At 39.3% G+C, this 13,278-nt stretch overlaps 1 protein-coding gene across 1 annotated transcript in view; it reads right to left on the bottom strand.

Annotated features, from left to right (window-relative positions):
* Positions 1 to 13,278, bottom strand: part of GPR158 (G protein-coupled receptor 158) — a 209,770-nt gene that overhangs the window by 179,568 nt on the left and 16,924 nt on the right. The window lies entirely within an intron of this gene.

Below are 13,278 nucleotides of genomic sequence, written 5' to 3'. Positions count from 1 at the left end.
TTAAGCACTGTCAGCAGCTAGAATAATCTACTGATACATAATTACAGGCCAGTCTCAATCACCTATGGAAAAGAAACACAACTGAAATAAGTATTAAACCTGTGAAAATAACTCTTCTTTAATTGGCTTACTGAATAGTATTTCATAAAAATTGATTTTTATAATTACACAGACTAAGCAGTAATAACCTGGTCCCTTAGAAAGCCATCCTTACTATGGACTAACTCATCAGAAAGTTTTTTCTTGGGGGAGAGGATTTCTTAAACTTCAAAATTAAATTTCAGTACCAGGAAAAAGAAAATATCAGTCTTGGAGTTTTTCACAAAAATATTCTAAAAGATTTGCATCAAGATGGTTGGAACATTTTATTTAAACATTTATTTCAAACAAATGCCCTCTTAAGTATCCATATGAGAGTTTTGTGAAATTGAGCTACCAAGAAATGCTTCCTTCAGCTAGTGTAATGCAGTATTCAATTTGAAGGGCTCTGGAATAATATAAATTCAGGAGTGCAAGTTCTAGGGGGTGAAGGTTTCCTCTCTGCTTGCACAGTGTCTTGCACGATCGGCCCTGGACCACACATGGACCCTTAGCCAGTATTGGAATACCCACCAACACACAAATATTCACCAAATGATTTCACCCAGAAACATATATGCCTTCTCAAAACACAGCTTTACAAACCAAGAGGCACTGCAACGGAAAATATTATTTTTCACAAAATATTGTAGTGTTTCATGTGAAATATATATATGTCAGATTTTGGAGGAGATTATAAACATTAAGGTAATTATTAGAAGATGATTACATGCTTAAAGTCAATTTGTGCTGTATCTTTTTATATATAATATATGAAAATAAACATATTTTACATTCAAAAATATCTTCTTTATATGCAAAAGTTTAAAAGTTCTGTAGTGCTGCTTTCTTTGACTTCTTTTCTTGGAAGAAAAACTGAAACTGTCTTGTCATTGCTAAACAATTAGAATAACTATTTAATGACATACGATAGATATAATTAGTGATGGAGCTAGACAAATGGTATTAAAGGTTTCTAAACATTTGAGAGGAAAAAAGGAGTTGGGGATGGCACTCTGACTCTGATAGATTTCTACAGTTGCTCAAAATGTTATCAACAAGAGGTTTTCCATTACCATACAGAACTTTCTCAAAAAGCACATTTTTAATCAAATTTTACCTGCCTTTCATATTATACAATTTTCTAAGCTCCTCCCTGAGATGTATTTTAATATTTCCCAATTAATTTTTTTTATTAATTTAGGAAAATGTACTGCTTTTGCAAGTTTCACTCCATTTGAGGATGAAAACAAGCTCAAAAGGGATACCTTATTCTCCAGATATAAGCTATAGAAGAAAAATGAATAGTGAGACTGAGGAAAGAGGCGCCAATCCCAGAGACACAGAATGGCTGAAGTTGGAAGGGACCTCTGGAGATCATCTGGTCCACCCCCCTGGCTCAAGCAGGGTCAACTAGAGCAGGCTGTCCTGGACAGTGTCCAGTCAGGTTTTGAATATCTGCAAGGATGGAGAGTCCACAGCCTCTCTGGGCAACCTGTTCCAGTGTGCAACTACACTCACAGTGAACAAATGTTAGTCCTTATGTTCAGGTGGAATTTCCTGTATTTCAATTCGTGCCCATTGCTGCTTGACCTGGCACTGAGCACCACTGAGTAGAGTCTGGCTCCATCTTCTTTACTCCCTCTCATCAGGTATTTACACACATTGATAAGATCACCCTGAGCCTTCTCTTCTCCAGGTTCAACAATGCCAGCTACCTCAGCCTCTCCTCACATGACAGATGCTCCAATTCCTTAATCATTTTCGTGGCCCTTCGCTGGACTTGCTCCAGAATGTCCATGTCTATCTCGTACTGGGGAGTCCAGAACTGGACCCAGTGCTCCAGATGTGTCTCATCAGGGCTGAGCAGAGGGGAAGGAGCCTCTCCCTCAACCTGCTGGCCACACTCTGCCTAATGCAGTCCAAGAGGATGTTGGTTGTCTTTGCTGCAAGGGCACATTGCTGGCTCACAGTCAATTTGTTGCCCACCAGGACCCTCAGGGCCTTTCCTGCCAAGCTGCTTTCCAGCTGCTTGGTCCCCAGCCTGTACAGGTGCATGGGGTTAGCTGCAAGGCAAGTAGCAATATATCTCAAATCTCTGTAACATTTCATCACAGAACAGTTCTAGCAGAATGTATATATGCAAACCACAAAGCAATTCACAGTCCCCTGAAAATGTTCATATGTGTATATATATATATATTTATGCATGTGTGTGCATACACATACACACTCATATATAGGTTAGGCACCCATATATATAGACACAGTAAAATATTCCAGGGTTGCAAACAACTATTTATAAGCAGTAGGGAAAGTTCAGTTTGTTTCTCAGGTCAGGCCCACCTACTTCTCAGCTTTATTTTCAAATATAAACCTGAGATCATAACTATTTTGGATGAAAGTTACAGAGCTCACTTTGACTAAACTACAATGAAAAATGATACCACTCTGTGGAAATCAGTTTCTTTCCTGGCCAATCATCTTTGAAAGATGAAAAAGTACTAAGAAAAAATTAATAGAATGATTAGATGGAGTTGGTTTAAAAAAAAAAAAAGAGTATACTCTGACAAAATGAGTGGACCTCAGTAAGCAAATCCTACTATTTTACAAGAGTAAATGGAAATTGATTGCCCTGTGAACAACACTTGTGGTAAATCTAGGGGCTAAATATAACTGCAGAGGAATTCTAATCCTTCTGTAAGCAGAAAACAGTGCAGTATTACAAATATAAAATTGTCTCATTCGCCTCTACTTCGTATCTACTTTTCCTCACTATCTCTTCCGAGCAATGGAGGAGTCAAAGATGGCAAATACCCTAATAATCCTCAAAATTTTGCATACATAAGATGGTGGGCAGAAGTGTTTTTTCTTTCACTACTTATTCACTGACAGAAAGAAAGGTAAAACCCTTGCAGAAGATGAATGAGGAAGCAAAGCAGTAATAAGATGAAGCTCAGTAATGGATTAGAAACTAGTCAAAGCATAAAAAGAAAAGTAAAAAGAAATATTCAATAAGATAAAATTCAAAATCAAATGCTCTGAATATCCATGTTAGGAGTGGTGCTTAAAATTTTCATGATCTAAAACAAGATAGGGTGACAAGTGATGAAGAAGCACAAAGAAGAAATATTGTGTAGGTTAGCAAAGACTGAGAAATTTCTAGGAGACTGGCCACTGCTCAATGAATGGATGATATGATAGCCATCAGTTTACAGTACTGGCAAATGCAGACTAGAAGAATAAATCATATAAATTACTGTGATCTAAAGGAAAGTGTAGGACAACCAAAAGGAGGTTTTTTTCATCTGCAGAGACGCTGCAAAAAAACATTCACCTCCTACCAGAAGTCACCAACAAAAATGACAGCATTTGAATACTTAGCGTTATGAAATTCTCCTGCAAAAAACAAAGCTAAATGAGTTTGTTTCCATTAAAGCTATTACCTTGTCTTAGTATATTGCTTGAATATGAAGATTCAGCAGTTATTCTCTCTAGCTTTTCATCTTGGGATCTTTAATATGTTTTCAATCTAATTTTAATTTGCTAGAGGAAAAAAATGCAATGAACTTCTCCTCAAGGCTAAATTAAACTTGTCTCTTATGCAGGTATCATGCAATATAAAAAAAGGCAGGAGAAACAGTTGCTCCATTAAAAAAAAAAAAAAAGCTTTCTCAAGACAGACAACAAGCTTTTTCCATTGGTTTTGTCAGAGCATTATATATACTGTTTATACTGTTTATCAAGTCCATGGTTTTTCAGTAAAAATAATTCACTGTAGAATACTTGCATGAGCAGAATTTTTGTATTTTCACTACCAAAAAAGCCTCTGCAGCATATTGGCTGAGTAAGCAAATAGCTAAATATGCAAGTCAGGAACAGGGTCAGCACAGCTCATATGAAGTTAGTATCCTTCACAGTAACAGAAGTGCTGCAATTCTGTGTTTAGGTGGGAGGAGGTTGACTGGTGTGTTTGTTTTTGACCAGGACACTATCACAAATCAAGATCACTAAGAAAACTGTGAACCCGTTTCTTGGATTTTTGCATGGCTCTTAAGAGAGCTAGATTTAAGTCCCTGTTCAGACAGAGGTTTCAAAGAGACATCACGATACTTGCTCTTTCTGGAGGCATCAAAAGTGTGGGGTGGAGGTATGCTGTAAAGTACCCAAAGATCCCTGTCTAAAGATGATCCAGACTGGCTCCCTGGCTGGAGCACATCAGGACTCCCTTTCAGCTCAAACACTCAGCATACTTTTCTGCAGAAACCAAACTGTGGAGAATGCAATTTGCACACCTGAAGATCATACCTCATTTTGAGTCAGGTGGTCTATCAGTTTAGAGATGATTGCTATACCTCGGCATCCCAGCTGTAAGATGAGGATAATAGTATTCATATTATCTCACAAAATATGGGAGCACTTATGTATCTTGCAAGATAAACACATCAAATCTCATATAGGAGGGACCCAGGTACTTTAATACTGACGTGCCTATATATATAATTATATATAATATCACATATATAATTGTGCTTAACACTGTTAGAGACATTTTACAGATATTGTACAGTCCTCTGAACCTAATGGTAACTAATGAAGGCCCTAAATAAAGCTATGCTCTGTTTATGCCTAGATTTGATACAGCTGCTGCTACATCCCACCTGGAAAAGGTAACTCTCAGCCAGCTGTCCAAGAGGCACAGTCCAGCCTGGCTAGAGTCTCTAGGCTCTTTGCTGGAAAGGTTGTTGTGGCTCCCAGTAGACCCTATTCTTCCATCTCTTGCCCCAGCTACAGAAAGTTTCTCAGTCTCTCTCTCAGCCTCCACTACTCTCCACCCACATCCTTCTCTCCGTGACTTCCCCTTCGCTCCCACCAGCTACATTTTGCCCATGTTTCCCCAGCTAACTAAGCTTCTGGGCTCCCACCTCTTAACTCTTTCCTTCCCAAAGACAATGGGGAGACTTACTCCACCACCATCTACAGCTGTTACATAGGTTTTTCCACATTGTTTCAGATGCTTTCTTCCAAAGCAAAAAAAACCAGGAATGCCCCCTGCCTAATCTGTCCTTGTCTGCCTCTATTTTAGTATTTCATTTGTAATGGTAGCTTGGGAGATAGGGCTGTTTTTCCCTTCAGTACATCAGCTTTCCTCCAAGAAGGCTGTAAAGATTTGTTCAAAGGAACCTTTTTCTCCACGTGCCTAAAACATTTGCAAGAACAGAACAAAAATCTATAATTTGAAAAATCTATATTTTTTTCCCTCTGTGAACTTCAAATATTTGGCTGTAAGGGGGAAAACTTCCTACAGAGAGCAGTAAGAAAACAGAAGAGGCTGAAAGCAAAGACTAAGGTATCCTAACTGCTAGCTATTGCTGCTTCCCCAGAATGAGGCTGAAAGCAAATACTAAGGGATCCTAACTGCTAGCTATTGCTGCTTCCCCAGAATGAATGCATAAGGATGTTTTTTCACAATTTGTTCTTTAGTCACTGGATTGTCATTTCATTCATGTGAAATGAAATAAAAATACCTGACCTGGACCTTTGTGAGGGCATGTCAAGGTTCTGCAAGTCAAGCAAGGGTGACTTCTTCTATTTTACTTTCAAAAACACTGCATCTTATCCTGCAAGGACTATATCACCAGTTAAGCTAATCAGCATCGGCTAATTTTATGATGCTCTCTCCAGCAGAGAAAGCTGCAGCAACAGATCTGAAAGAACTACCAGTAATTGATGCAATGCCATGATTGTCCATCAACTACAAGAGAAAACAAATACATTCACATTATTTTAATTTTTTCTCAGTCAGCATCATTCAACCAATCACCCACTGTTTTCTACTTCTTAACTCTGGGGAAAGGAAGACAGCAGTAAATAGAACTGACCTGGATGAACACTCAACACTCAGGTTAACACTGCTAACTAAGATGAAAGCAATTGTTGCAAAGTTTCTCTTCTTTTGAGGAAAACATTAAGAAGCCAAGCTTAAATCCTGCAAAACAGAGTCAGTTAAGATTTTTTCTAAAAAGGCAAAGATAGCTGTAGCTAAGCAACCTGGCTCTTCTTTGTACTGAAAGTTGATTTTCATAGCACCTTGTTTATCACTGAAAGCTCTGACAAGCCTCCACCTCATTTTATGTAATTGTCTGGGGGAGTGCCAGATTAGATTTGGTATACTGTCATAGAGGGACTTTTCCCACGAACACAGATGATGCAAAGCTATTTTTAAAATAACATCTGAAATGCTCTTTGCGTCTACCGAATGCTCTTCAAATACTCAAGAGTTGTGTGAGCAGCCATCAGTCTGACAGAACAGATATGTCTTTCTGCTTTTGGTTCCAAGAAGTACTAGCTATGTTTTCTTTATCTGAGTACTAATGAGAGCTGCTCCCCTAACTCTTAGATTGTCTCTTTAGCCCAGGATTTGATGTAGTATTTGGTAAGTATATTCATTCTACCACTAAAAGATCTTGGTTACTGCTAAGAGGAAGTATATCCTCACATAGGCTCTATACCCTAGTTTGATTACTTCTCCTGCCATATCTTGGATGAAATCCATAGCTTCAAGGATCATGATTACTTCCAAATTAAAAGTTAAACATATTCTGCAAACCCTGCTCAGCGTGAGATTATATCACCAACATACAGCTTACTTTTCAAATTTTTCTCATTCTGACTGCATTTTTCCTTGTGTATAGGGCAGAAAATACCTGTAAGTAATAACCAAATATATATATATATTGGATATGACCCACTGGGTTATGACTTTGGATGATGACCTCCTGTCTTGCCACCCCTCCCACAGTGTGTGTGTCAATAGCCTTTTCCCAGTTTGACAAGGGCACTAGAAAACATCTCTGGAAAACTTGAAAAGCACTGTTGTTGTTTTTTTTCCTCTCTTCCAACTCAGTCTCCTATTATGTCTTTATTTTTAATCGGTTCCCCGCCCCCCACCCTCAACCCCTTCTATTCTTTCAGGTTTTGGTTGCCTGTAGCATTATGTACAGTACAATAAAATGCAATAGCCCAAGATGCTCTGGCCAGCTAAACAATCTAAAAATCTTTTTTGGCTGTACTGTTCATTTCTTCTCCTTTCTCAATTGGTTGTTTGCGCTGAATACACACACAGTAGGCACGAGCATTTTTGTACATACACAGATATACACACATTATATACAGACAGCAATGCAGCTTTTCTGTTTACTCTGCCTCTCTCATTCCCTCTAGATATTTTTGCACTCTGTCATTTGTGGAATACTTTTGAAACCCAAAGGGATGTCAGCTGAGTCTGCTTCACATTACAAGCTGTTGGCAGTCTCATTAAGGATGGGGGAACAGTGTGGAATCTACTGCAGTTTTCAGACTGATGCTGCTGGCTGGAAGAGTTCGGCCGAGCTCAACGGGCTACGCTGACTGATTTCCTCAGACACCCCTGCACTCCCTCAGCCTCGATTTTATTGCTGGTGTCTCAACAAGGATTCTAAAGTCATTACTAAAAGTGCCAGCAGCTGCTGCCAGCATGTATGGGAAAGGTAATCCAGTATATTAAAAGAAAAATCTTAAAGGTTTCAAATATGCAGGTTTTCTTACCCCTCACAATGAGTCTTGCCTGTACAATGAAAATTATTTTAGATTTGTTATTAGGTAGCTATGTTTGTTATTTTCAGAATTATCTGCATCATTTTCCTCTCTGCCCAATTCATTTTAATTATTTCTAGTCCTGCAGATATTACCCATCTTTGTCCATTATAGCCCCACAGAATCAAAATCCCTTGCCCACATATTTTTTTTCAGGCAAACTGCTCCCTGTTTGGGCACCAAAGTAGAAGACAAAGGAGAATACAGCTCTCTGTGCTCCACCATGCATTGCCCCTTATTTCCATGGCTCAACAGAAGAGCACTTGGCCGTAGCCCCCTGACAGGCGCCTCACAAGCGAGCACGGGACTCTGGATGGTGCAGCCCCTAGAAGAGGGGTTTGCGCTGGGGTGCTTCCCAGGAGCTAACTAACCCCAGGTGCACCACGGCCAGAGCCACCACACTGTGGGGTTGCTGCAGCCTGGGGGCACAACCTCTAGCGACCCATGAGTGACCAGTGCAGACAAAGGAGAAGTGACACCGCAGACCCACACCATAGACATCTTGGGCTGAGGAGCCATTCCCCCCAGAAGGACCTGTTAATGGGCGTGTTGTTACCCACCAAGCAGGGCTGTGGGCTGAGCACTATGTATTGATATACGCACTACCACTGACTAGAGCTGTACAGCTTTTGTATAGCTGTGGGCTGGCGATGTTTTGCCTGGGTATAAAAGAGTAAGCCACAGGTTTGTTGCGAACTCAGACCCACCCTCAGCTGGCCTGCAGACCCAACCCGAGGACTCACTCATCAGCAGGGAGGCCCCTGGTGTCTAAGGTGTGGTGAGGAGAAACCAGGGAAAATTATACATGGAGGGACGGCCCTCAAGGAAACAGCGAGAGCAGTCGCTGTACCATGCACATGTTGATGGAGAATCCGGGAAAGACTCTACCAGAGCAGGTGGCCCACAAGGGGTGAGAGCAGTCACTGTACCATGCACCCGTGATTTAACCATAGAGCTCTGATATGTATATATATTTTCAGTTCTAATTCTGGCTTTACTATACTTTTAACTTTGCTATAACCTCTTATCTCTAATAAATTCCCATGCTTGACAAATGATGATCTCTCGAGCTCAGTACAACTAACCCTGCTCTCTCAGTACATCTGGGCTGCTGTGGTATCAGGGACGTATGAGCCCTGGGCACAAACAAGAACAAATCAGGAGGAAACATGACCTTAAACAAGCAATTTAGGCAGTCAACTTAAAAATGGGAAATCTGAGGTTACAGTACCTGTTCCCAAAAATTGCTTTTGTGTTCAACTTGAGTGCAAAATATATAAAACAAGATAAAGGACAGGTAGGAGTTAAGGGAAGAATAGGATGTCTAAACAAGTTGTGTATTTGCACCATAACATTCCTCAATTCCCTAATCACACACTATTTTTCTTTCAAGCAAGGATGAGCACTACAATTTTTCCATCACACAGTCAGGTTCCTTTTGATGACCTTCCAAAGCCAAATCCCAGTGTCACACGTATATTAGCATCTTCTAGTGATTCCATACCAGAGCACACGAAGGCAATACAGTACTTTTCAACAAGTCTCTCTTTTTCTGCTAAAATTCTGGTCCCATCCATTCCTTCCTGCTGTCTAGCCTTAGCACATACACACCACCGGTTTGTTCAATTCCAACATGTTTACATTCACTATAATGCATCTCTTTCAACTCATTTTTATTTAGATAAACACTCCAGGACTTCTCCTAAAGTAGGAGAATTTGTCTGTGAACTGCATAGTAGATGTTAGCCACTGTAAAAAAGACTGAAATATAGTACAAAATAAAAACATAGTACAAAATAAAGAAGCAAGCAATTTACTAACTCATTCTTTCCTTTTTTTCCTTTTGTCTATTCCCTAAGTCTGCCCCTTCCCCTTCTCTGTGTCACTTGTTACAATTCCTTAGTGTTACACACGGAAGAGGGCATTTGGATCTCTGAAATACTGAGCTTTATACCTCAGATTCAATGATACTGGTACCTGGGCCTAGTAGCGAGGGTAGTGCAGTAAAGTTAAAAAAAAAAAAAAAAAAAAAGTTCAGGCCCAAATGGGAAATTTTCCAAGACAAAGGGTTACAGAATGGTCTGCAGAAGGTCTACACAACTCTGAATGCCCAAGTCACCAAACAAAACTACAGAGAGGAAGGTGGATCTAACTAAACAAAACTGGAAATTCACTGGAAATCCAGAGATCTGTGCTCTCATCCTTGCTCTACTGCAGACTGACTTTGTAATCTGGGACAAAGCATTCCAGCATCAGCAGGTGCTTCTGTATCTCTAAGATGATAAAAGGGAGGATGGAGAATACAATTTCATTAGCACTTACAAGACACACTGAGTGGATAGGTATTATTGCACAACTATGTAATTTACCCTTGTTCCACAGGGTAGATTCCTAGGAAACAACTAAGCGTGAAACACAGCATATGGGAGCTGTTTGTAAAAACAGTGGAGGGCCCCCATCAGGCTGAACTCTCCTAAAGTGGTAAGCACAGATGAAAAGAGAGAAAGTGTTCCTCTGTAAATAGGCCTCAGCAACTTCCCATCCCCAGTGCTAATGTTACTGAGCAAGGCACCTCAGCTTCTATCCTCTTCAGATAAAATAAGGAAAAGCACTCCCTGCTGGCAAGTTTCATTCTGGGAAAGGTTTGCATTACCTATATATCCTTCTCATAGCCATCAGACTCTTGGTGACTTTGCACTCTAAGTGCCATGGAGAAGGAAGGACAGTTAGCAGATTATTACTCTACACACAAGTTGGAAAGCCATTAATGAGGTGGCGTTCACTTCCTAGTCCATGTTATTAAGTCCTTAAGCTGTGAATATTAACTCATCTCACATATACAGCATCATTCATTAAAGAAATCCTGTTCCTGTGAGTACAGTTGCATATGTGCATTTAGGCAGATCTAATGAAGGGATTCAGTTTGAGATCAAGACACCTACGTCTCAGCGTTTACATGTAGGTGTTACTAGATGTCTAAGTGCCCTAAATACACAATAAAGATTTAGGTAGTAAAATCAGTGGAGCCTGCTGGAGCACCCAAGGAAATGCATATTTCTTGTGTCAGGGCAGGAGCAGAGCTTCCACCCTGGAACATATATTTTAATTCCTTATTGCATCACAGAACTCATTTATGGATGATAGTACCACAGTAGGCTAACTAAAACAGAAACATGAAACTTTCCAATATGAAAAATCTTTCATTACATCAGCAAACATAACACTTCCCATTCTCTAAAACATCACAAACCAGCTCTGGCATTGTACTTGTATATCAGGCTGGACTCAACAGTATAAGGTATTGTGTAAAGGTAGCATGGTGAAGACTATCTACAGCAGTCTCTGTTAGCTCTCAAGGACAAGGAAAACACTCTACAGAATAAACAGACAAAAAAAAAAGACCAAAAAAAACAGTGTAAATGAGTCTCGTAAATAAGAGCTCTGCAAAGAAACTTACTTCGGCCCAGGGAGCTTTACAACACACCCCAAATTCCCAACATGAAGAAGTGATCTGTAGCATATGTTTTACATTTTAAGTTAAAAAAGTGTTATTCCCTCCCTCAACAGATAAAAAACACCCGCCGCCCTCTCTGTAAGCAGGAAGCTCAGGATTTTGAGAACCCGGTGCGTTTCAAAGCTCCTCCCATCAGCAGCACCCAGGTCTCTGCGCCTGGCAGAGGCACCAGCTCTGCATTAGCAGACCACGCCAGCCACCTCCGTTTCTGACACACAGTAAAAGGCTAAAGCATAGAAGTGACATTTTCCAGCTTTCCCACTGAGACATTAAAGACTGTGGAATTAAAATAATTTTTGCTAGTCACAAAAAACTTCCTGTAACCGTTAAGGTCTTCTTTCTTGTATAATTTCCTTCAGCACCCATTTTCCTAAATGACACTCCACTTGCCTCATATGCAATAATCAAGTGGAAGACAGATTTTAATAAATGTCATATGCATGAGGAAAATCCCTTTTCATAATCAGAGTGAATTCTACAGAGAAATAAAAACTAGTTTTTAAGTCTTGTGAAAATGAAATGAGGAGAGTGAAGAAAAACTTTTGACTTTTCCCCCCTCTCTGACAAATTCTTCCAGCGGGGGCAGCTTTCTGCGTTGTTCTCTCCAGGACACTCTCTTAAGGACTTGTGTTTGGAAGGAAGGTGAGATTTTGGAATTATACCGTTTCTTTGACACTGATTTTAATTTCCTAGATGTTATGGACATGGAGCACGATTCAGAGCCCATTACGGCAAGTGGTGGGCATTGAATCACCCACCCAGGGGAGCTGAAACCCCCAAAAGTTAATAAAGCCCCCTACTTCTTCATTATCTTCATTTTACTTTTGTCTGGATTTGTCTTATTCTTCTCATAAGATTTTTCCTTTCCTTTTCTTCTTGGTTGCAGGAAGAGATGCAACTTAGCACCCCAACCCTCTGCTGACATTTCTGCTTGTGCAATATTAGGAAAAGGAGGAGCACTTGCTAAAAAAAAAAAACTACTGTGTTTAGGATAGCTGGAATATATTAAAAGGCAAGGTTCACCAGATCTTGCAGAAAACAATATGTTCTTTCAGGAAGAAAGATGAGATACTAAAAAAAATGTTCTCCTTGAATTCAGAATGCAAAGTTAAAAACTAATCAACAAAGCAACAAAACCCTTTTTTTCCATTCAAAGAAATACTTCATTTAAATTTAGTGTTTTTTAAATGAAACAATGCTTGATTTTTTTTGTTTCAGGTTTAAGAAAAAAATCAAATTTTCAAGTGAACAAAAAAGGTTTTACAACAATTTAAAGCTTTTCTTGCTCAAAAAAATGTTAATAATCAAAACCAACTTGTCCCTAAATTCAGATTTAGCTTTCATAAGTGATTGTTCTATGAAAAAATAGCCAAATATCTCCTGCCTTTTTGCATACAACTGTCAACTTTCCCTATTTTTTAATGCCCTATATTTTAATAGTCCTTTTTGAAAGCACATAAATGCATGAGGTATAAGTTTCACAGAAACAAATGAGTGCCTTTGAAAACATTATGCATAATAATAATAAAAGGAAAAAAATCATTGAATGCATTTTGGTTTTAAAGTTTCATTGAATACATATAACTGGCCAGGCTGAATGATCTATGATACACTGACAGACGGAGACAGACACAGACCTTCGGAGGAAAGGGGAAGCAGGAAGGAGTTGAACAGAAACATTTAGTCAGCTCTGTCAAAATGTTGGCATTTCTATTAAAAAAAGAATTACAGCATCCAGTTCTGCCTGTTATTCCATGTAACTTAGGCTTCCAAAAGCCTAAGTTTTTCTAAATAAATACTACGAGCATTTCAACCACTTTTATTGTATTTTAAAAGTCCATCCAGTCAAAAGTGATGGACTCTCCTTACAAGACTATTTTAATTCTAAGCGTAAAATATGGGTTTCTGTTTGACTTGCAAGCAGAACTTCATAAATCATTTCACTGATATTTTTTATCCCTCTAACTAATATTTCTGCACAATAAGCTAGCTTCTGTTTTATTTAATGCCAGTATTCCTTAAACACAGGCATTCTTAAAAATCAGGCATAT

This window comes from Apteryx mantelli, chromosome 2, assembly GCF_036417845.1.
Source record: "Apteryx mantelli isolate bAptMan1 chromosome 2, bAptMan1.hap1, whole genome shotgun sequence".
NCBI lineage: Eukaryota > Metazoa > Chordata > Aves > Apterygiformes > Apterygidae > Apteryx > Apteryx mantelli.
Note: the sequence above shows the minus strand (reverse complement) of the source record. Positions and strands in the feature narration are given on the sequence as shown.